The 26138-nt window shown below is 37.0% G+C and overlaps 1 protein-coding gene across 16 annotated transcripts in view; it reads right to left on the reverse strand.

The window, feature by feature from the left end:
- DMD (dystrophin) overlaps window positions 1-26138 on the reverse strand; it is a 2153717-nt gene that overhangs the window by 753169 nt on the left and 1374410 nt on the right. The window lies entirely within an intron of this gene.

Raw genomic sequence — 26138 nt, forward strand, 5'->3', positions numbered from 1 at the left:
TTAGAAACAAATGCTTTTCTTTTAACTCCTTATATAGATTCATAGAGTTAAACAATTTATAATTACAATTTATTTGTTTATTTATTTATTATTTTGACACAGTCTCACTCTGTCACCCAGGCTGGAGTGCAGTGGCGTGATCTCGGCTCACTGCAACCTCTGCCTCCCCAGCTCAAGCGATTCTTGTGCCTCAGCCTCCGGAGTAGCTGAGATTACAGGCATGCACCACCAAGCCTGGCTAATTTTTGTGTTTTTAGTAGAGATGGGGTTTTGCCATGTTGGCCAGGCTGGTCGCGAACTCCTGGCCTCAAGTGAACCACCCATTTCGGCCTCCCAAAGTGCTGGGATTACAGGTGTGAGCCATTGCACCCAGCCAATTTATAATTATACTTTAGAAGAGAGGTTAGCAAACATTTTCTATAAAACACCATATAGTAAATATTTTAGACTTTGTGGATCAAACCCAAATTCTGCCAATGTGGCATGAAAGTAGTCAGGTCCAATACATGAACAAATAAATGTGGTTGTGTTCCAATAACATTTTACTTATGAAAATAGGTGCAGGGCTAAATTTGGCCCTTGGACCATAGTTTGCTGACTCTTGCTTTAGGACATTACAGCGGTGTTGAAAATAATCAGTCCAGAAATAAGAACACCTGGGTTCTAGGCTTATTGGCCCGAGTTGGGGGCAAGTCATTTCACTGCTCTAACTTTCAGTATCTTTAAATATAAAATAAATGAAACTAACAGATATTATTGTGAGTAAAGGGTTAAAAACACTCTTTGTCCATCTGCATGAGAATTTGTCCTTCAATCAACTTTCTAGCTTCCTTCTCCCTAGAAAACTGATAAAGTTGGAATGTCAAATGCGTGAGCAGGCAACATTGCTTCAGATTAAAAAAAAAAAAATGATCGAGACTGGTAAATTACACCTTGGTTAGGTGTTCCATATATGAACTATAAATGCCTAATGGAAAACCATAATTTTGGGGCATCCCCAAGTACAACCATTCTTGTAACTAAGCATGTCCTTTTTGAGGACCTTGGAAACTATGTTAGAAGGCATTGGCCTCTGGGATGCATAAGGCTTCTAGGCCAGGGTTGACCCAGCATCTCCATTTGTTTCCTTCCTGTGCACCTGAGATGCCATGTGAGAGTGGACAGGTGCTGCAAAGTGAATAGCTCTTGGATAGCTCTCTGGGTGCTTCAGATATTGCTACGCATACTCATCCTACTAAAGAGAGATACCTGATGCTGCCTTCCTGCTAAGCTATATTCCTGTATCCTTCTAAGTGACTTTGATACTGAATATGGTCAGTCATAGTATTGTTCAGTTGCACCTAATCAAAGAAGACTTACTGTTGTGTTTTACAGTAATCAATTATAAGACTCACATTTTATTTCAACAGGTTGGCTGCTCTGAAATTGGGACACGTTTTATAAATGATAGCATGTCATAGTCTAAATTGGCAGCACATTTTTCTTGGTGAAAAATAACGATGCATACTCTAATCAATGGTATCTTAAAAACAGTAAAATATGGAAAGTGACCAGGCTTTTCATAGCAGGTCAGGATGAAATGATTTAGTATATGTAAAGGTAATACTAACTGCTACCATTTGTTGAAAACTGACTAAGTGCAAACACTTTGTTATACACTTAACATAAATCATCTTAATTAATCTCAATCTTCATTGCAGAGCCTCTCAGCAATACTATTATCATTTTTTCATATTAAAAAACTAGAGTCATGAAAGGTCAGAAACTTGCCTAGGGCACAAGCTAACATATGGTGAATCTGAAATTTGAACCCTAGTCTTTCGGAGGCAAATTCTGCATACATAATTACTATACTACTGGGTCTCTGGATTTAAATATTGTGCCAGTAAAAACAGGTTTTATTTGATGAATCCTATGGCTCAGAACGGAACAAAGTAGTTTCGATTAGGATGTAATGTGAGTTTAAATCAGGGTTTCTCAGCTTCAGCCCTATTGCCATTTGGGACTGGATAATTCTTTCTTGTCGGGAGCTACCCTGTGTACTGTAGGGTGTTTTGCAGCATGCCTGGTCACTATGCACAAGATGCCAGTAGCACTTTCTCCTCCCCCATGTGTGACAACCAAAAATATCTCCAGCAATTGCCAAATTCCCCTGGAATCATCTGTGGTTGAGAAGTATTCTATTATTGAATACATGAAGGAACAAATGAAAGAATGTCTGTTCACGGTCTGTATTTTCAGTGTACATGAATCAATATGACATGATATGAATATCTTTCCTTCCTTTCTCTTATATATAATATTGCATGCAATGTCATCTGTTCATACACTCTTTCAGATGCACTTTTATCACACTATGTCTCAACATTCACTTGAGTGTGGTTCTGATGAACTCTGAACTATCATGGCATGTTTCAGTTTCTGGCTGAATTGGTCCTAATATCTCTGGATTATACATCCCAAAAGGATTAGGGAATACAGTAGATCTAAGGACTAGAAAGGCACATATTAAAGAAAATTGATTTTGACATATCTCTGAATAGTGGCCAGTGATATTTGCATTATTTTAAACCAATATAGAGCAACTCTTATTATCCATATAGTAATTGGACATGGTTCTTTAAGTCTTAATAGAATATTTACTTAAATCTGTTATTAAACAGTAGAAGTTTCTTTTTAAAGATAAAACAGCAATTAGGCTAATTTTCATTAAAAGCAAAGAAAAGAGCAATTCAATTCTGACTTCATGACTGACATGCACTTTAAATAAAATTAAAGATGTTTTGTTTTTACTATTAGGTTCTGTACCAAAATTATAGTCATTATGTAAAACAACTCTAAGTGCTACCATAACTTATAAACTCAAGCAATCAAATGGGTAACTGAATTACACTCGTGTTGTTTTTGTTGTTGTTTTTTAAAAAAAAACAGCAACAATATATCTGCATTCTCTCTTCTGAATACTCTTCTTAAACATGTACAGAAAACAGCAAATATATGGGTTTCTGAAATCAAGGAAAATGATACATGTAATAAAGCCAATTCCTGGTTTACTCAATGTCAGTCTTCATCTGGGATACCAGGTCTTTAGCCTGTCGCACTTGGCCTTTATACGCTTATAACTCATGATTTCCATATATTCCACTGAGTGGCCATTTTCACCATTCTCCTGAAAAGTCATTGATAAGATTTTGGATAAGGAATTGTAGACTTATATATTAGGTGCATATAATCTAGAACTCTACTAGAATCTAGAATATACAGAGAATTCATATTAATCGGTAAGAGAAAGTAAACAATCCAATGGAAAACTGGGGTAAATATATGAAGAGTCAACTCACAGAAGGAAAAATCTGCCCAACAAACTTGAAAACGTGTTCAACCAGGGATATGTGAATTAAAATAATAAATTCCGGCCACTTCTTGCTGCTGGTGGAAAAGCAATTTGCAATATATAATAAAATTAAAGATGTGAATACTCTAATGAAGTAACAATTCCACTTCTAGGTGTTCTTATATGTCTATCTGAGGAGGACTACAAAGAATGTTGTTTCAGCATTGTTTACATTAGTGAAAAACTGGGACAATCTGATTATTCATTGTTAATCTAACAAGCACATTGATTGTTTTGTTTCTATTAAAATCAAGAATACTTTTACCAGATGACTTCTGTATTCTAAAGCCATTAAGAATCTTTGTTCTTATTTTTATGGAGTCCAAAGTTCTATTTAAGCTAGTCATAAGCAAAGTTAATGCCACTATTCATAATGGACTCATTGAAGATATTAAAGATAATAAAATAACAATACCGTCTCTAACAAATCTGACTTTAGTTACAATGGCATACATGGTACAATGTCGAAATAACATCTGTTCAGTTTTGAGTGAAGCATAGGAGGTGTATGTATGTGTGTGTGTGTGCATAATTTGTATTTGTGTTATCTATCCAATTATGTAAATCACTAATACTTATTACTATGCTAATATCAGAAGATGTATTGTAATAAAGGTCACATGAATTATTAATTTTTGTGTTTCTTATCACCTATTTCATCAAATAATTTTGAAGACAGAGATGCTATCTATCCACATTTTTTCTACTTGTCATTCACAAAAGTTCCTTCAAAAACATCTTAAAAATTAAAAGTATGTACACATGGCATTGTAGTTTCATGTTTCAATAAGGAGAATTTTAATTGGATCCTATACATTATTGTGAGTGCTTCTATGTTTTGCCTTCTTAATGTTTGCTAAAATTATTAATGTCAAGAATACCAATCTTGGTCGGGCATGGTGGCTCACGCCTGTAATCCCATAACTTTCGGATGCTGAGGCTGACGGATCACTTGAGGTCAGGAGTTTGAGACCAGCCTGGTCAACATGGTGAAACCCTGACTCTACTAAAAATACAAAAATTAGCTGGGCATGGTGGCGGGCACCAGTAATCCTAGCTACTTGGGAGACTGAGGCAGGAGAATCCCTTGAACCCGGGAGGCAGAAGTTGCAGTGAGCTGAGACCACAGCACTGTACTCCAGCCTGGGTGACAGAGTACCAATCTCATTTTAATGACCAGCATGTTACATAATCAATTATTATAAATGATTTTAAGCTGTTTAATGTTAAAATTAAAACTTTTCTTAAAATAGTCTAATTTAAATAATTGTGGATGTTTTCATTAACTGTATTATTTGTGCTCTGCTATGTTCAGTAACATATATTCATTATACCAAATATTCATTATGTCAAGGGGGTCACCAAAGTGTTCAGAATTTGGAAACTGTATCTTCAGATGTATTAAACATGCAAATTCTACTTTTTTATATGTGTTATTTCAAAATTACAGAGCAAACTGAATGCATTTACACTAAATAATAATTTAAACAGTTAACTTAGCCCTAAGGTGTTTCTTTTTCAAAATATATGTCAGATATATATAGAATTGTTTGATATCCCCTATATGCACAGATACATATATCATATATATGATATATAAAATATATAAGGTATTTATATTTTATATATCATGAATCACATACTGATTCATTCATTCAGTATGTGAATGCATGAGTCTAATCACACTGACACTATTGCTCAAAAGAGGGTCGGGAGGAATAGAGGGAAAAAAATGATATGAATAGGAAAACAGTAGGCACATGGCAGTTCTGAAGTATTTGGAATACAAAGTTATTCTAAGTTGAGTACAGCTGATAAAAAAATGCATAGTAACATCAGCTAATTTTGCCTAGTAGATGATAGGGGTACTTCTATAACATAGAATTGTATTTGTTAATTACAATATACTCTTCAGTGATGTAGAACTTAATATAATAAGTCAAATCTCAGTATATAGAATTGTATATTCAAGAGGACATATTGCTATGGCATTTCTAAGTAGTAAATTCAATGCATAAAGTTTGGATGATTACATCTTCATTGGAGAGAATCATTTTACTTCATGATATATTTTCATATTGATAACACCTAAGTTTATTCTGAATTTGAATATATGAAGTATTACTTAAAACCCTTCAGAATGTTACATAGTTTTGTTAGAGACATGCATCTTTAAATTATTTTTCAGATAATAATCATATTATTATCATTTGGTAATTTTTCTCAACTCTTAAATATGAGTGGAAGTTTAAATTGGTATGAGTTCTTGAGGTGGTAACTGAAGAGTGAAATAGCTTTATTTAAAATAGATACCTCTTAAAGTGTTCTTTTTAGTGTTCAAAAATTTATATATATATAATATATATATATATTATAGTTATAATGGCATACACAGTATAATGTCCAAATAACATCTGTTCAGTTTTGACAAATATATATATTTGTCTTTTTCTCCCCATTGGAAAATAAAGTAACAAAGATTATGGCCACAATTTATCTTGCTTTCGTTTTTCCTCCCAGCACCTGATAGAGTACTCTACCTGGAAAGACCAAGTTCACTCCCTCCCCCACTAGATGAAAATGTAACAAGTGGCTTCATGTTGCTCCAACTTTCTGGAAGACATCCTTACACATAATGATAATCACACTTGTTTTTAGAGGTATCATAATTACACATTTAGAATTTTAAGTGTTCTTCAGCGGTAACTCAGAGATTTAAGAATCCCTTTAGTAACTAACATAGTTTAGTCAGCAGAGCACCATCTTTCCTGATGAAATTACAAGCTCAGAGGCACCAGGTCAGCAGCGTAGAGACTTATCAGGCAGACAAGTGGCATTGTTCCAGAGAGCAGAGGGTCAGAGGAGACTGCAAGTACCTGCATTGAGATCTTAGGTCATTTATAATGTTTCCTCATCTGTCAACCCAGCTGCCATTTCGGAGAGGAGCAGAAGGAGAGCAAGGAAATCTAAAAGACTGGTCATTATCCATGAGGTCCCAACCCATAAAAAGAGACTGGTGAAATCATTATTTCAGAATGAGGTAATTTTTTCTCACTGCCCAGTATGGGAAAGGGTTATGAGGATCATTGAGAAATAAATGAAGAAGCTGTCATGCTGAGAAGCAATATTTGACTCCAAGACATACCCATTTAACTTCTCCTGCATATTTATTGTATGCGTAAAAATTTATCTACTTAAGAATCTATGACAGTGTTTCTCAAACTGTGGTTCCACAGACCAGAAATATCAGTTTCACATTAAATTTTAAGAAGCATGGCTCTAGATAGGATATAGTAGAACAAGGAATGGATAAGCGTTAGCCTCCCAGATTTTAATTCATTTACATACTTATGGATATAACATTTATCTTTACATGATACAACCTTGTGAATAAATGGCTTCATGAATATAGCTTTATGAGACAATGGAGAAAGGTGGCCAAATTTTTAAAAAAGTTATGATTAGAAGAACTGTGTTGCTTTAAGTATTGCAGATTGTAAGTACACAGCATGTCTGAATGTATCTGAAATCCCAACATGTTATTTTCTACCAACAGTCAGTGCCACCAAGGGAGGTAACTTGCAAGTCTAAACCTTCCTCATTTAACTTCCATTGTTTCTGCACCGCATTCTGTCTGCCAATCAAAGCCATCCCCTGGGCATTACAGTTAGTAAACCAGGTGGCCCATTCATCCACGTAAGCAGAGGTTGTTTGAAAAAGATTGGAAGTGTTCCCATTTTTCTCCTCCACACAGAATCAGAAAGAGATGAATGATATCCATGGGCAGAGCAGAGTATTCTTTAGAGTACGTTTAAAAAACTGATAGCATGGCTTCTGATGTTCTCTCATAACTTCCTCCAAAGTATTTTCTAAATTTCCTTCTAAGGGAGCAGTGAAGGACTGCTAAGTAAAAACTACAATTCTAATATGCAGTAAAAGCATTATTTCAAGAAAGTATAAAAATATTTAGGGTGAAAAAATGACTTTTTAAGGTTTATTTCAAGCAAGAGAATGATCTAGGAGAGAGTAGAACTGCTTTAGGAGAAAATGGTATAATATCAGTGAATGGAAAACAGAAATTGGAACCTTTTAATTTCTATTGGGTTTGTTTCTTGTATGTCAAGAGGAATGATATTCTGACTGCAAAGAATAAAACAAATAGCAGTGAGAGGGAACTGGTGTCCAAGATGGGTAAAGAGATTAGAAAGTCCCCAGCTGCTGAGAATTAAGTCTCTTGATGCAGATAAATTACATCTCAGTATGCTAATACAACTGGCAAGTCAAACGGCAAACCATTGTGGCTACTCATGAAGACTGGGAAAGTGCACTTTTGATTTTCACAAGGAAAAATAAGTGTGGGAATAAAATGTTAAGCTTCCAGATAGTTATCTCAGATTTGGCTAGAAAATGCAATGCAAAGAGAAGCCACAAACCTTCTTTAGGTAATGAATTTTGAAAGAATGGGTGTCAGTTGATACAGGCTCTTTGCAAAGACAAACCCTGTTCTGGCCATCAGTGTATTGTTAGATAAATAAGAAAATGAAAGCAAATATTTATATATTAATTAAAAAATGTTTAAATCTCTACTTGTGCTACAATTTGTCATCATGTTGAACTTCTGTCAGGGATCGATGGCTAAGAAGAGCAAATACCATTCCTATGCAATTCAAAGGTTAGTTTTGATGTTTTCAGGTTATAACCTTAAGACTAGAATCTGTCGTAGAAAACATTCATTAAAACCTTTATTGTAGAAAACCATGTTTTTACTTCAAGTTGTAAACTATATTTGCCTTAGTAAGAAAGAGACCAATAACCCAAAAGAGAAAATTGGCACACAAAAAAAATGTAGCAAACAGTGCATAGAAAGGAAATAAAAATGATTCTGCAACACATGAAAAAATTCAAATTCACTTACAAAAAGAATAAAGAATTCAAATTAAAATGACAGATGTCATTTTTCTTGTTTAGAAGATCAAAAAGGTTGATGATACACTGAGTGGGCAAAGGCGTGGGGAAAAGAAACCTTTCCTAATACTGACGAGATGTTCTATGAAGAGCAATTTGGTTAAATTTACTAACAAGACAAATGCCAGTTTGACCCAGCCATTCGATGGCTAGGAATTTATCGCATAGATATATTTGCAATGCGTAAAATGATGTGCACAAAGTTATACATTTTCATATCTTAGCCAAAAGTTGAAACAAACTAAAGGCTCACTAATTGGAGTGCTTAAGTGAATTACGGTATATCCTTAGAATAGAATAGTATACAACTGTATAAAAAAAAAGAGAGAAAGTTATTTACTAATACAGAAAAATAATCACCAGTGTGTGTATATATATATAAACACAAGCATTTTGCTCTTCCCTTTCTTATGAGGGAGGGAGAAGAGTGCCACACACACACACATGCAAAGGCATTTTACTCTTTCCTTTCTTATGAAAGAGGGAGAAGAGTGCTTTTCCTTCTGCCCTACCAAGTCAAGGAAGAGGGCTTCAAAAGAATCCTCTTTTGAAGGATGCAGAAACAGTATTTATAGTATTCTAACAGCTGGCTTTATTTTAAGAGGACAAGAGAAGAAAATAATACACACACACACACACACACACACACACACACACACACACACACCCTATTCTTGGAATGCTACCCAGGAAACTGAAAACCTTGGCAGCACATGGGGAGAGAAACCGGGTGACTGAAAGACAACAATGCAACATAGGATTTCAATGTTTTTGAATTTTGTACTGGAAGAAAGCATCAATTCAACAACTAATAAAAATTATTATTATTACTATTATTATTATTATTATTATTATTATTATTTGAGACGGAGTCTCGCTCTGTCACCCAGGCTGGAGTGCAGTGGCTGGATCTCAGCTCCGCCTCCCGAGTTTACGCCATTCTCCTGCCTCAGCCTCCTGAATAGCTGGGACTACAGGCGCCCGCCACCTCGCCCGGCTAGTTTTTGTTGTTGTTGTTGTTTTTTAGTAGAGACGGGGTTTCACCGTGTTAGCCAGGATGGTCTCGATCTCCTGACCTCATGATCCGGCCCGTCTCGGCCTCCCAAAGTGCTGGGATTACAGGCTTGAGCCACCGCGCCCAGCCTACTATTATTATTATTAAAGATGGGGTCTTGCTCTGTCACCCAGTCTAGAGTGCAGTGGTGCGATCTCGGCTCACTGCAACCTCTGCCTCCCGGGTTCAAGGGATTCCCCTGCCTCAGCCACCTGAGTAGCTGGGATTAGAGGCACTCGCCACCACGCCCGGATAATTTTTGTTTTTTTTTTAGTAGAGACGGGGTTTCATCATCTTGGCCAGGCTGGTCTCAAACTCCTAACCTCATGATCCACCTACCTCGGCCTCCCAAAGTGCTGGGAATACAGGTGTGAGCCATTGCGCCTGGCTTATTTATATTATTTTTAAAGTTTGTTATACAGGGATAAATTTACCCCCAACTTTGTAATAATTAACTCAGTATGGCATCACGGATAGATTACTAATTAACTCATTTTCTATAAAACTGTGCAGACTATCTTAAAATTAGAAACAAAAATGAAATATCATATAAATGAAAACAACAGTTAACCATACCACATGTAACACAATGTGATAATCAGCATTATATTCTTTGATACCCTATGCTATCTTATTCTATTTTAATTTACCCATAAAATTGATTTCATAACTCATCAATGGGTTGTAGGATTCTCCCCGGGGCCTGAAAACTTAAGGAGATGAATTACTCCTTTCTCAGGCCCAGTCCTAAGGCGCAAGGCTACTTGTGTCAGCAGCGTGCACACACAAGATGGCAGAAGCAGGAAAGAGAGCTGGCCAGAAGACAAGTACCTCTGAAGATCCAGAAAGAGGCCATCCAGGTACAACGCAGCAGTTACCTCAGGCTAGGAGACTTCTTGTTTACAGGAGACTGTAAAACCTTTGTCCCGTCCTCACTTGGGGCTGACACCATTTTAGGCCTCAGCCCGCCTGCACCCAGGCGCTCATTAAAACAGCATGTTGCGGCCGGGCGTGGTGGCTCATACCTGTAATCCCAGCACTTTGGGAGGCCAAGGCGGGCGGATCACGAAGTCAGGAGATCGAGACCATCCTGTCTAACATGGTGAAATCCGGTCTCTACTAAAAATACGAAAAAAAAAAAAAATAGTTGGGCGAGGAGGCGGGCGCCTGTAGTCTCAGCTACTCGAGAGGCTGAGGCAGGCCAATGGCATAAACCCGGGAGGCGGAGCTTGCAGTGAGCCGAGATCCCACCACTGCACTCCAGCCTGGGCGACAGAGCGAGACTCCGTCTTAAAAAAAAAAAAAAAAAGCACACACACACACACACAGCATGTTGCTTCACACCGCCTCATGTTTGTTGGCTGGCTCTTGGGGTTCAAACCAATACAAAAGCCTTACATGGGTCACTAGCAACAATTTGAAAAACAGTTTTTAAAATCATCTCTTCCTCCTTCATCCCTACTACCGAAGTCCTAATCCAGGATCATTTTGCTCCTCAGCTACATCAGTAGCCTCCCAATTATTCTCTGCTTTAGGTCCTGTGCTCCTCAAATATAGGAGTTTGCCAGTCATCTCTCTTTAGTGGTGTTCACTTCTGTCAAAGATAATGTCTAAGCTTCTTGAAGTGGCAACTGAGCCTTCTCAAAATAAGCTACATTTCAGCATCACTGAATTTGTTGTTTTTCCCATACTTCATGCCATTAATCACCTCCATATCTCTGCTCTTGTTGCCTCTTCTCTCTGGAATCCTCTTCCTTTCCTACACACACATTTCACTCTATCAATTGCTCATGTTTTAAAGATGCAGTTTAGGCATAATGCCCTCCAGGAGGTTGCTCAAGTATCTTCTGGAGGACTTGTTAAAACATAGATTCCTGGGTTTCATCCCTATCAATTTTGATTCAGTATGTCTGTGGAGAAGCCCAAATATTTGCATTTCTAAGAACTTTGTAGTTGATGCTGAGGAACCACACTCTAGTACTTGTGCACTGAGCAGTACACTGGCTTGGTTTGGAATTGCCCTTTTGAGCTATTATGATACCTTATAAGTGCACTCACTACACTGCATTGTAAATGTTTCCACATTGATTGCATTTAGTACACTAAGACGTATTTATACATCCACTCCACTCCAAGCAAATTTAGAGTGAGAGTCACTTTAACGTAGTAGGACTTTGTAATCAACAACTTGTTAACTGAGTAGAAATTTCATTGGTTTACCTAGAGAGGTTGATCAGGGATGCGTCCGAATAAATTTCATGTATATTTCAGCAATACATTTGATAAAATCTCCAAATGTATGTTTGTTGACAAAATGAAACAATATGAACTGGGTAGGAAATAAAGCACTAAGAGTTTGGTAACTAATTTAAAAATTATAGCCAAAAGAAATTAATGTCAAAATGGAGGGAAGACTCCAGTGATGTGCTACAGATCTCTGTTTTAGGATGCAGCCTGAGATTTTTTTCACAACATAGATGAAGTAATAGAAGGCATACATATCAAATCTGAAAGTTGAAAATAAACTTTAAGAGACTGCTGTACATCGGATGATAGTATCAGTACCCAAAGACTCCCTTCTCTTTATCTCTACTATCAACTGGATTGATGGGTTGACAAATTTATTAAATCTTCAGTCAAGTATTTGGGGGTTAAAGAGAGAATTTCTTTCTGGGATGGCAGCAGAGTGAGTGGTAGGGGAGTAGCGGGCTATTATTAATGTAGAAGAAGCAGTCAGTAGAAGTAGACTGTTTTCCCTGAAAGATAGGAACTGGAGTCACTAGAAGTGAGCGAGAAACCAGTCCCAGGGCAGCAAGGGCAAGGCTAGTTCCTCATAGTGGCAGTAGGTTTCTTACGTGTTTTCTGCCTTGGTCAGGACTGGATCAGAAAATGAAATGCACTGAAACTAAGGTTCAGGGACTCAGTGGATAAACCTAAGTAAGGCCATGGAAGGGGTTGACAGCCTTATATCTAATTCCAAAACATTGATGACACAAGGGCATGGTAGGGAAATGTCACCTAGAAACAGCACATATGAGGAAAAAATTGGGGATTTTAGACACTATGAAGTTCAGCCTGAGTCAACAGTGTGATATGCATATTGCTAGAATGAGTAACTGGGCAATGCTTAAAGGCATGGACTGAGGTGAGATGAACTTGACAGTGTTTTGGCAGCTGAGCAAGTGTCCAGTCAGGGACTAAACTGTCCTTCTCTCCTTCTGATAGAATTATCATCTCTCCTAGTGTGGCAGTCTTCTGGGGTATGTCCCTGGAGGTGCACACAGACTTTCCTAGGGATGTGTGGGTACAGATGGTGTTTATGGAATCAGTTTCCAGATTTTTGGCTTCTATAAGAAATTTGACTGTGTTTGTTCCTATGGTAGGCACTTCATTGGTTAATGATAGACTTTCTTCAGCTTTACAAACAAAAGCACACCTCTCTGACCTATCCCACTGGTGCATTGTAGTCAAGATACATTTATGCCAAATAAAAGTACAATTCAAAATATTGGCTACTGGAATCCTTCTTCACTCAAGGTACCATCAAATACCCATCCATCTTATAATAGATTCATTTTCAATAAATATCCACTGAGTATGTTTAATAATTATTCATCAAAAGGTACATATATTTAGGTTACTTGGTTATTACTAAGTGTATTTATTATTAATACTTTAAATACTACTCAATCTAAAGACTTTTAAAAATACTTAGAACCATTGGCCGGGAGCAGTGGCTCAAGCCTGTAATCCCAGCACTTTGGGAGGCCGAGACGGGCGGATCACGAGGTCAGGTGATCGAGACCATCCTGGTGAACACGGTGAAACCCCGTCTCTACTAAAAAATACAAAAAACTAGCTGGGCGCCTGTAGTCCCAGCTACTCGGGAGGCTGAGGCAGGAGAATGACGTGAACCTGGGAGGCGGAGCTTGCAGTGAGCTGAGATCCAGCCACTGCACTCCAGCCTGGGTGACAGAGCGAGACTCCGTCTCAAAAAAAAAAAAAAAAAAAAAAAAACAGAAAAACAAAAAACTTAGAACCTTGTAGTCAGAGGAAATTGTTTTTAAAAATTGAATTTAAGTCCACATAAATATAATTATTATAAAGATTTATGATAGAATGGTTAATAAAAACTTTATAGCAAAAACGTGTATCGCATTAGAATACAATTCTTTGGGGAAGTTGAAGGAAAATATGATTCAAATAAAAAGGAATAATATAAAACTTCTATTTATTAAATATGAGCTTTTTCATGTATTTTTAAGTATATGATGGTAGACATTATATTGCAATGGTATTTGGATTCCAGGGGATACATTCAAAACTGTACTATAACACTTTTAAAATGTCAATATTTACTATATCCCAAGGGCAGAAAATAGATGTCACCTTAAAATGTGCAAGCAGATATTCAATTTTCTAAAATATTTTTATTTTTTATAGATAGAATGGTCTGAATATCACTATAATAGAGGTTCTTTGAAGCCTTCTTCCTTGGCTTGGCAAAGAGGAAAAGCACTCTTCTCCCTTCCCTCCTAAGAAAGGAAACAGTAAAAGTCATGGGAGTTTTCTCATGTCCAACAAAGTGTTAGTCCTATTTGAATGATCTGTTCCAGGAATTCTCAATTCAAAAAACTCTTCTCAAGTTTAGTCTTTTCCTTATATGGGCAAGTTAGGTTGGTGAATGATGAAAATCTCATGACCATCTACTCTCTTTTTTGGAGTGTTTTTCTGGTAGCAACTTGCTACTTTCGAAAGTAGGGGCATTTTGAAAGCCTTTTTTTTTTTTTTTTTTTTTTAACGGAGTCTCACTCTGTTCCCCATGCTGGAGTACAGTGGTGTGATCTTGGCTCACTGCAACCTCTGTCTCCTGGGTTAAAGCGATTCTCATGCCTCAGCCTCCTGAGTAGCTGGGACCACAGGTGCGTGCCACCACGCCTGGCTATTTTTTTCTATTTTTATTAGAGATGGGGTTTTGCCATGTTGCCTAGGCTGATCTCAAACTCCCAAGCTCAAGCAATCCACCTGCCTCGGCCTCCCAAAGTCCTATGATTACAGATGTGAGCTACCGTGCCTGGCTGAAAGCCTAATGTTTATTGTTAGTGTCTCTTACCATAACTCCTGATACAAAAAGAAAGGTCCCATTGACCATCTTTTTCTACGCCTTAGGAAATGTGTTCCCACCTTAGTTTTGCCTTATCTAATAGAGTCCCAGGGAAATTGACTCAATTTTTCATTTTTAGTGAAGAAGAAGGTCAGGTTAAAAAGGGTAAGTGAGTTAAGCAATGTCTTAAAGCCAGTAAATATCAGTGCTGGGATTCAAACTTAGTCCTTTTTTTTGTTTTCCCTTATAATTCTACTTCAACTCAGCAATGGTTTCTGGAGTTGAGTAGAAAGAACAAAAAGTAAGAGGAAGATTATGGTACCCAGTTTTAATAAAGAAAAGCGGATGCCTAATTCACTAATAGATGAAATTATCTACAAACGTAAACAAGCAAGCTTCAAGGTGTTATCAAGCCAGAATTATACTCTTGCCCAGAGGTAACCTAAACTCAGGAGAAAAACATTCAATAAATCTGTTTAGTTGCATGGTAAAAGGGAATAATTTGTCTTTTTGTCCAATAACTTTCATCCAATGTTTTTCAGGACACATTCCACTGATATTTTCATATCCAATATAAAACACTGAAACTATTTTCTAAAGGTCTCTTCCTTGTTCCTTACCTCCCAAACACCACCTTTATTTTTTTTTTTTTCAAATGAAACCAGATAACAGGTGAACTTGAGCTAGTACACATCTATCTAAGGGAGTTACTATTTGAATTTCATTCTAAAGTGAATTCAGTGACATTAACCTCTGCAAAGCTAATTTTGTGAATGTTGAGTACACTCCTGACTGATTAATTGGGAATCCATTGGTGAGTGTGACTCCTTGCCCAGTGCTCTAGATCAATGCTTCCATGCTTTCGTGGGAGCATGGTAACATCAGATTTTGATTCTCCATAACCTGAGTATATTCTTGAGACTAGAGTCCCAGGCTTCTTTGTTTGAAAGGCACCATTGGTTAAGAACATGGAAAATTGTTATTGAAATCTCATTCGGTTCAACTTCAGATTTTCAGTATTTAGATAAATCTTTTTCTGTACAGATCTCATTTGTATAGACCTCATTCATGTTTCCTTTTTTTGTTGTTGCTGTTACTTTGGTGCCTCTTTCCTCCATGGGACATTCTCACTATTCTGTTTCTCCTCCTCTGAAGACTACTGCTGATTAGATGCTTCACCTCTATGGCACTAACTAGGCTTCTCTCCTTGTTAGTATGATTTTATTAAAGATGAACTTCAGTGGCCTATTCAGAAAATGTAAGTGCTCCCTAAGCTGGCTCATCTAAGACCTCTCCCTTCCTTCCCATCACCACCATTCCTCCTTCTTCCTTTGACTACTTTTGATATTCCCTTTAGCTCCCTCAAATCCTTCAACATATTCCTCTTCAAACCCATATCTCCTCCATCTCTTTGTCCATCCATGACAGATCTTTCTCTTCCTACTTCAGTCTCTCAACTCTCTATGGTCTCTAAAGCTTTATGCTCCCTGCCACTACTGGGGGCTCTGGAAAACTCAAACTCTGGAAGCAACCACCTGAGGTTGCAAAAGATAATTGGAAACAGACTGGATACTGTATATGTTCAGATGGGATTTGGAGATACTGAGATGGCCGCTAGGTATCTCCTGTCATTTACTCAAATTTTAGAACAGAGCCTCCATAAATTACATATCAGGGCAAAAGAAAATCTTAAAACTGTTATATATATATGAACTGTATATGACAAACAGTTCACACTTAACTACTTCCTAGTTTTCTCTATAACATAAGACTTACTAATGGTTAAAAATATAATCAATATATGTAAATAAAACTTCCGGAAACATTAAGGGCACAGGGAAACAACTTTGTACGCAAAATATGCAAGGTATGTTGGATGTGTTTTTGTTAAGGAAAAAGAGAATAATTTTGTCCTAAATTAAAAAGACTGTGCGAAAATGAGAAAGACAACGGTACAGGACAAAATCTGAGTGAACATGGGAAATGGCAGAAGATTCGTGGAAGGAGAGTCTTATGTCAATAGCCAATGCTGGCTAAAATGGAATGGATTTATGCATCAACTTTTACAAATGACTCTTAGTATCAACAGTATATTGATCAAAAATGACTTGTAGTTTCTTTTCATTAAAAAATGATAAAATATTCTTGGATTATTGGTCTGCTCTTTTGAAATAAAATTGAATATATTTAAACATACAACATATTTTGATATACACACACACACACACACACACACACACACAAACATTGCAAAACAATTACTTCAGTCAAGCTAATTAACATTTTCATCTTTTCTATTGGTCTGCTCTTAATAAGAGATTGCAAAATTTGTTTTTTAAAAAAATATTTTAGGTAGTCTGTATAGGAAACAAATATTCTATTTCTTATCAGAATAGGTACCTGTGTTAATTTTGTACGTCCTTGAATTTTTCTAAAAAGTAGTGTTTTCTCTTTGGAAAGAACTAAAAACTTTTACAGTCACGTGGCCTTCTATATTTATTTTTGAAATCTTTTATTGTCACCTTGGTTACATAGGTAGCCATGCATTCTTTCATAGTGACCTACGATCCTATTTAGCCAAGTATTCAAACCTTTTGTCAGTTTACAACCTTTGATATTTTGCTTTTCCCAAGTCAATTCCTAAATAAAATCTTTTATCTCAGATTGATTTGAAAAATTACAAAGGATTTGTTCCTGCACCTTGTAAAATGAAGGATGTTAAAAATAAGTAGGTTCATTTGGTATGTTGAGCTGCATAAAAAGCTTTGACAAGAAGAAATGCTGAACCTTCAGTAGGTTATAGTCGTGTGGGTCCACTATTATTAGTATGAATACTTGAAAAATTATAATAAATTCTTAGAACTTTGTTAGGGCTGTAGGTGTCCATGATATATCCTGGTGCTACTTTGTCCGATAATAATATCATGTCATCAGTCCTAACTCCAGTTGTTATTTTAAAATGTGGCGTGTCACCGAGGGAAAAAAAACTCAAATTTTCTTGTCAAATGAACTCTTATCAGATCTTTAACTATGGCCATTTTAAGTCTTTTGTCATTCACAGATAGTTTTTGGTTTATGCTGATGCTTCCCTGGGTGCTCTTACAATCAGTTAGAGGTCAGACTGCGTCATCTTCAATAAAACAGGACCATCTTTGAGAATCATACGAAGTACTATGACAGGTACTCTGGGACACAGACTTCTGATGCCATTGCTTAAATAACTTTGAGATTCTACCATTGGACAGAGTCAGGATTTATGAAACTCTGTGAAGAAGCTGATGAGTTCATGAAACTACTAACTCAAGATCAAGCAGGACAAGAATTAATTATGTGGGTCTGAATGAAATGATAAAGGATTTGATTATAGCTTTCGTTTAGAATATTCCTCATGTTTTAATGTTCTGTTTGCTAAATATAAGAAATGCCTTTCCATTTTCTCTTAAGCTATCTATAACTCATGAGAATTTAGTAGATTATGCTTTTGTAACAGAATGAAACATTAATCTTTTTATCCCTGCCTGATCCCTGTAAAATTCAGAAATTCTAACCAAGTAATCTTATTTTCATGGCAATATAATTATTTGCATAGGTTCAATAAATACATTTATATGACAAGACATAATTGAAAAAATATATAACTGAGGCTTTGACTGGAATGTCATATTTGAGAATTAAGTGCATAGAGTCAGATGTGACCCACAGAAATACAAACTACCATCAGAGAATACTATAAACACCTCTATGCAAATAAACTAGAAAATCTAGAAGAAATGGATAATTTCCTGGACACTTACACTCTCCCAAGACTAAACCAGGAAGAAGTTGAATCCCTGAATAGACCAATAGCAGGCTCTGAAATTGAGGCAATAATTAATAGCCTACCAACCAAAAAAAGTACAGGACCAGATGGATTCACAGCTGAATTCTACCAGAGGTACAAGGAGGAGCTGGTACCATTCCTTCTGAAACTATTCCAATCAATAGAAAAAGAGGGAATCCTCCCTAACTCATTTTATGAGGCCAACATCATCCTGATACCAAAGCCTGGCAGAGACACAACAAAAAAAAGAGAATTTTAGACCAATATCCCTGATGAACATCGATGCAAAAATCCTCAATAAAATACTGGCAAACCGAATCCAGCAGCACATCAAGAAGCTTATCCACCATGATCAAGTGGGCTTCATCCCTGGGATGCAAGGCTGGTTCAACATACGCAAATCAATAAACGTAATCCAGCATATAAACAGAACCAAAGACAAAAACCACATGATTATCTCAATAGATGCAGAAAAGACCTTTGACAAAATTCAACAGCCCTTCATACTAAAAACTCTCAATAAATTTGGTATTGATGGAACACATCTCAAAATAATAAGAGCTATTTAAGACAAACCCACGGCTAATATCATACTGAATGGGCATAAACTGGAAGCATTCCCTTTGAAAACTGACACAAGACAGGGACGCCCTCTCTCACCACTCCTATTCAACATAGTTTTGGAAGTTCTGGCTAGGGCAATCAGACAAGAGAAAGAAATCAAGGGTATTCAGTTAGGAAAAGAAGAAGTCAAATTGTCTCTGCAGATGACATGATTGTATATTTAGAAAACCCCATCATCTCAGCCCAAAGTCTCCTTAAGCTGATAAGCAACTTCAGCAAAGTCTCAGGATACAAAATCAATGTGCAAAAATCACAAGCATTCGTATACACCAGTAACAGACAAACAGAGAGCCAAATCATGAATGAACTTCCATTCACAATTGCTTCAAAGAGAATAAAATACCTAGGAATCCAACTTACAAGGGATGTAAAGGACCTCTTCAAGGAGAACTACAAACCACTGCTCAGTGAAATAAAAGAAGACACAAGCAAATGGAAGAACATACTATGCTCATGGCTAGGAAGAATCAATATCGTGAAAATGGCCATACTGCCCAAGGTTATTTATAGATTCAATGCCATCCCCATCAAGCTACCAATGAGTTTCTTCACAGAATTGGAAAAAACTGCTTTAAAGTTCATATGGAACCAAAAAAGAGCCCGCATCTCCAAGACAATCCTAAGTCAAAAGAACAAAGCTGGAGGCATCATGCTACCTGACTTCAAACTATACTACAAGGCTACAGTAACCAAAACAGCATGGTACTGGTACCAAAACAGAGATATAGACCAATGGAACAGAACAGAGTTCTCAGAAATAATACCACACATCTACAGCCATCTGATCTTTGACAAACCTGAGAAAAATAAGAAATAGGGAAAGGATTCCCTATTTAATAAATGGTGCTGGGAAAATTGGCTAGCCATAAGTAGAAAGCTGAAACTGGATCCTTTCCTTACTCCTTATACGAAAATTAATTCAAGATGGATTAGAGACTTAAATGTTAGACCTAATACCATAAAAACCCTAGAAGAAAACCTAGGCAATACCATTCAGGACATAGGCATGGGCAAGGACTTCATGACTACAACACCAAAAGCAACGGCAACAAAAGCCAAAATTGACAAATGGGATCTAATAAACTAAAGAGCTTCTGCACAGCAAAAGAAACTACCATCAGACTGAACAGGCAACCTACAGAATGGGAGAAAATTTTTGCAATCTACTCATCTGACAAAGGACTAACACCCAGAATCTACAAAGAACTCAAACAAATTTACAAGAAAAAAACAAACAACCCCATCAAAAAGTGGGCAAGGGATATGAACAGACATTTGTCAAAAGAAGACATGCATACAGCCAACAGACACATGAAAAAATGCTCATTATCACTGGCCATCAGAGAAATGCAAATCAAAACCACAATGAGATACCATCTCACACCAGTTAGAATGGCAATCATTAAAAAGTCAGGAAACAACAGGTACTGGAGAGGATGTGGAGAAATAGGAACACTTTTACACTGTTGGTGGGATTGTAAACTAGTTCAACCATTATGGAAAACAGTATGGCGATTCCTCAAGGATCTAGAACTAGATGTACCATATGACCCAGCCATCCCATTACTGGGTATATACCCAAAGGATTATAAATTATGCTGCTATAAAGACACATGCACACGTATGTTTATTGCGGCACTATTCACAATAGCAAAGACTTGGAATCAACCCAAATGTCCATCAGTGACAGACTGGATTAAGAAAATGTGGCACATATACACCATGGAATACTATGCAGCCATCAAAAAGGATGAGTTTGTGTCCTTTGTAGGGACATGGATGCAGCTGGAAACCATCATTCTCAGCAAACTCTCGCAAGAACAGAAAACCAAACGCCGCATGTTCTCACTCATAGGTGGGAACTGAACAATGAGATCACTTGGACTCAGGAAGGGGAACATCACACACCGGGGCCTATCATGGGGAGGGGGGAGGGGGGAGGGATTGCATTGGGAGTTATACCTGATGTAAATGACGAGTTGATGGGTGCTGACGAGTTGATGGGTGCAGCACAGCAACATGGCACAAGTATACATATGTAACAAACCTGTACATTGTGCACATGTACCCTAGAACTTAAAGTATAATAATAATAATAATAATAAAAAGAGAACAACAGAAATTATCTGAAAAAAAAAACTGAGTTTGCAGTCTGGTTCAACCAGTAATCTTTGTCTTCTTTCTAACTTTCATAGAAATCTCCTTCATGAAATGTCTGATTACTACCAAGTCTCAGAGTTGGTTCAGCTAGTACTTCTACAACAGAAACCTGCTGAAATTAACCAGATGAACTAGTGTTCCTAAGTTTTTCAATGGGAAAACTGAACAAAATGGAGAGTTGACAAAGAAAGCTTTAAAAATACCATGAGCTTGACTACATTTGAGCCAAATTTCTTCCTGACTTTAGACCTGACCTTCCTTTTCTTAGAGCATTTACTCTAGAAAACTTTATAAATTATTTCTCTACTTTTTTGAGATATAAATATTCTCCTAGCCTCTTGCCACTTTTATACCTCAAGAATAAACTTTCTCAAGGACTTGGGAGCTAGCACTTTGATATAGAATCATCAGAAAAGACAGCACCCCTATCTGCTAGTCTTCTGTTGGGAGGATAGGAATCTAACTTTGATAAGTGCCAATCAGCAAACACAGATGTCCTAACTAAGCACATTGCCTAACCTCCCTCCTGATATCTAGTACTTTCCCACTAACTAATCTCAGCACTTAAAGGTTTTCCTGCCTTTTGTTTCAGCAGAATTGAGTTCAATCTCTCTCCTCTGTTGCAAAAGTTTTGAACACAGTCTTTCTTGCCTGTTGTCTAGTGCAATTTTGCTTTGACAACACTCATAGCAGTGTGAACGCATGCAGTGTTCAATGACTTTAATGATCAGTCACTACAATTGAGTCCTTTGGTAGTTTTCAACATGGATTTGTCATTATGGACAATTATGTTCCTTATACTATAAGGAAGAGCCAGCAGAGCCACATCTCATGTTCATTTATAAACCACACAAGGAAAGTGATTCTAGAGGGGAGGAAAAAAACCCCTCCCTGTGATTAAGATGAAGGCATTTCAGTCGCTAAGCCTTAACATAAAATTATGTGCCCTACCACACCTCATATTTTAATAAAAAGTTTGGAAAGCAGTAGTCAGTCTTATGTCAGATAAATAGTATACCTCTAGCTCATTATTGAAGGCATTCATCAAAGATTAAAAACATAAGACCCTTTATAGAAATTCTAAACTGGTCCCGGGATCTTAGCATTCAATTATCATTTCTGAAATCTGAAATCAACATATTTTATGTCTAAACTGAGAGTATATCTGAAAATCAAAATTCAAAGGCATGCCTTCTAGTGGGCTGACTGATGGGAAAGGGCTGTGATTACGCCTAATTTTCACCCTCTACATCACGATCTCATTGATTATGTTTCTCAGCTTGCTAAGGGTTCTGTGAGGTGATTTTCAAGATGAATATTGCTATTTGCAGGATTTCCTGAATAGGAATATTTCGGGAGTAAATTGCACAAACCAAGCAATGTGCAGTCAATTTTCACTCCAGCATAAACAATGTATTAGAACACAGCCCTTAAAGCCTTTTTTATTTGGGTTTCATTACACAGCTAGCTGCATTTCATCAATAAGCGTGAAGTACCAAGCGGACAAAACTGAGGTTCACAGAGGATATTACATATTTTTCTAACAGGTGTGCTCAGAGTTTGACTAGAGAAAACAAACTACCCGAATGGCAAGGCCTCAGACCCTTTGTTTCCGAGGCAGCCATGGCCACCATGGCCAGACAAAGCAAGTTTCTTTACATGTAGGATTTGGAGCTAGGGGTGTGGCTGTTTGTAGATCTACTTTCTTTGCATTAACTCTTTCTTAAGATTTTATTAAAGGCAATTTTTTTTCCTTGTGTTAAAAAAAAGAGCATGGGCTCAAAACTCCTCAAACATTTTATTTTTGGTGTTCAATAGTTTGAAACTAAGTAAAGCAAAGTCTAGTGTCCCATCTTTCTTTAATGGAAAAATAGTTTAATTTATTTAAACAGAGGAATACAGCAGGCTGTAAGGACTAATATCCCATATCTTAAATCAGAAAACCTGTGCAATCTTAATAAATCATTTATTAGTGACAAGGAATGGAAGCTAGACAAAGAGGGATAAAAAAACAAGGTAAATTATTATTCACACAGGTCACCATTTCCTAATTATAAGCTAGGGGTTTGAGAATTATTGGGAGAAACTCTCAAGTCATCAAATCTATGATTTTATGTTTCCCCTCCCCCTACCTTGGACACAGCCACAAGCAGAAGAAAAAGGCTAAAAGAGTATTTTTGAAATCTGCACTCCAGAGATAAAAATCTCAGAATATGCTCAAGGGACTGAAGCCAAGGAGTTTTCTGCCAGGAAAAAAGCAGCTCCCTCTCCCCTCAGTGATTTAAAACAAGCTGCAGGAGGCAAATATCATGACTCTCAGAAACTATACACAGCAGTGAGAGTGATGACTTGTAGCTTTGATAAAGAAAAATGATTAACACAACCGAGCATGGCTTTCACTTCAAACTGCAGGGACCCATTTGGCAGAACCCTATGGGCCATAGACAATTAAAGACCCTATGCGGGTTTTCAGTAGTTGAAAACCATTCTGGGGGGCACAGACTGGGACTAAAGTCATTTTGATTGAGTCAACAGGATCTATTTGTACAAAGCGATTTAAAAAAATCTTTTCTTAAATGTATTCCAGGAAGAGAGATAGCTAGCATTGAGTATTTTTAAAATTACTATAATAAAGAGGCACATTTTAACCAAAGATTGCATTTAAAAGAGTAGAATGTGCTTTTACCGTGAGCTACAAAAAGCTATTTCTGGTTGGGAGGAAAGACTTTATGGCCTTTCCTCTTTGCAATATTACATCAATTACTTTTTAAGAATATACTGGATATAAGATAATTGAGAATTTGGCTAAGGTTATTGTGTATTGGGCCAAGTAACTGCACTTTCCTGTTGGGGTTGTTTATTGAGCAATGAAAAATCAGTATTCATGAGATGTAGTTGTACTGGTGAATAGGAGCTAGTCAAATACCTCTGCGTACATTATGTACTAGCTAAGTGGAGAAATGGTCAGGATCCTAGAACTGGTGGCTCCCCTGAGACGATGATGTGTTTTGTACTCACCCAGTCTTGCCCCTTGTGATCACATATGACTAAAATGCAGGGCAGTGGGACATCAGAAGCCACGTCTCAGTATCAAGACCTCCCCTGTGCCTTTAATGTGCAGGCTTTTGTTACCCATCCTGTATAATTTCTTAAAGCTAACTAAATTTGTTATTGCGTAAAGCCTATTGTGTCTCATAAACTTAATCATCAGACTGAACCCAAGACTGTGCCACTGGCTGAGCAGGCTGAGTTTTGTCCTGGTGAAATGATGTCTACTTGAGACTTCCACAGTACCATCTGCTCTTGGGGAGTAGGTATCAGAATGGTAGACATAAGTGTCAGGAGGAAGTAAGGTAAACATAGTGGAGAACATTTTGCTAATCTAACTCATTTTAGTTGTAGCAAACTTCTCTCTATCTCCTTATTGTCACTCATGCCCATCTTCCCCAAACTTTTACTTCCTCTTCACTAGAATATTCTCAAACTTCCTTTTTCCTTTGCTCTCAGTTCTAGCAAAACAACAGTTAAATGGAGATGAAAATGTTATGTTTTTACAATCCTGGAAAGTAAATAAATTTAGCAATTAAAGTCAACTAAATAAAAGAAAAACTACTCAAAAATGTTACTCATCTTTTTCACTCTGAAGTTGCCCAACAATACATTCATTAATAGATTGTAATTTCAATGATTTGGTTTATTTGATTGGCTACTTAAAGATTTTGGCCAATAAGGAGACGCAAAACAGGGCAGCATATTGAAAGAATCTTTGGAATAGATTCCTTGAAAGGGAGAAAAGAGGATCACTTCAGCATTTACAAGGACACTAAAAGAAGGAGATAGTGGTGTTCAATTGGCAGGACTGTCTAAAGCCCTATGCTTACCTGCAGCATCTCATTAGTATTCTGGGTGCCCTGGTACCATCTTTATCCATTGACTTAAAAACACTTACAAGTAACCATCATTTACTGGATCCTGGACTGAATGTGTTTGATATGAGTGGAGAAACAGAGATAAATAAGAGAATACCCTCTGCACTCAAAGAACTGTGCAGATTTGTAATGAAATATTCAGATGTATAAAATTGAAGTGTAAATCAACATATGAACAATGGGAGATGCATAAAGAGGTTTATAAGAAATCCTAAAAGGGATTCTAACTCTACTTGGGGTACGGAAGAAAACTCGGAAGAGGCAATGACTTTGAATTCATTCCTAAAAAATGGAAGAAAATTCGTTATATCAAAATAAACTGAAAGAAGTCATTTAAAGAACAGAGAAAATCCAAGATCACAGGTATGACATGAAATTACATGGATGGAAAGTTACCAAGTAATTTGATGTGGCTAGACTATATGGGGAGATTGCTGGCAGAATGAGAAGATAGAAAGGTAAAGTGTAGTCAGTCTGAGAGGGCTTTACAATGTCTACAAAAGAGCCCAGACATTATATTTTAGGAACCTAATCTCATAAACAACTTCAATTTTGGATAAGGAATCTATGAATATGTATTAAGCACAATTAAAACAGGGATAGAAAATGTATCATAGTAACAAATATGACACAGGCGTTCTAGTAATATGAATTTAATGAAGACCTTATTTCTAGTAAATGTCGAGGAAAAAGTAGCATATTCTAGTAAAATAATAATTATTATTAACATTATGACGACAATGGTGATGATGATGACAAAGATTCCCTGCTTGACTAAACTTTAGTCAGGCTTCTGAGCCTTCACCTTGGCTTATCTTTGCACTCCCCTGTAAAATCCAGTTTCAGCAAAGAAGGCTGTCAGTTTTGCAAGAACCCTTTACCCTTGGTACCTGATCATCCTCAGTGTTCTCTACCATTCCCCGGGGGTTGTCTGATAACCCTGGCCCATCTTCAGCAAGAATCCTGTGAGGTTGGTTTAGCCAGAATCCCACTTACCCCTGATGTTTCCTCTTAATTTTCCATCTACTGACTCCTGCCCTGCTCCTTGGCTACAAATTCCTACTTCCCCTGTGCTGTATTTGGAGTTG

Source organism: Macaca fascicularis, chromosome X, assembly GCF_037993035.2.
Source record: "Macaca fascicularis isolate 582-1 chromosome X, T2T-MFA8v1.1".
In the NCBI taxonomy this organism is placed as follows: Eukaryota; Metazoa; Chordata; class Mammalia; order Primates; family Cercopithecidae; genus Macaca; species Macaca fascicularis.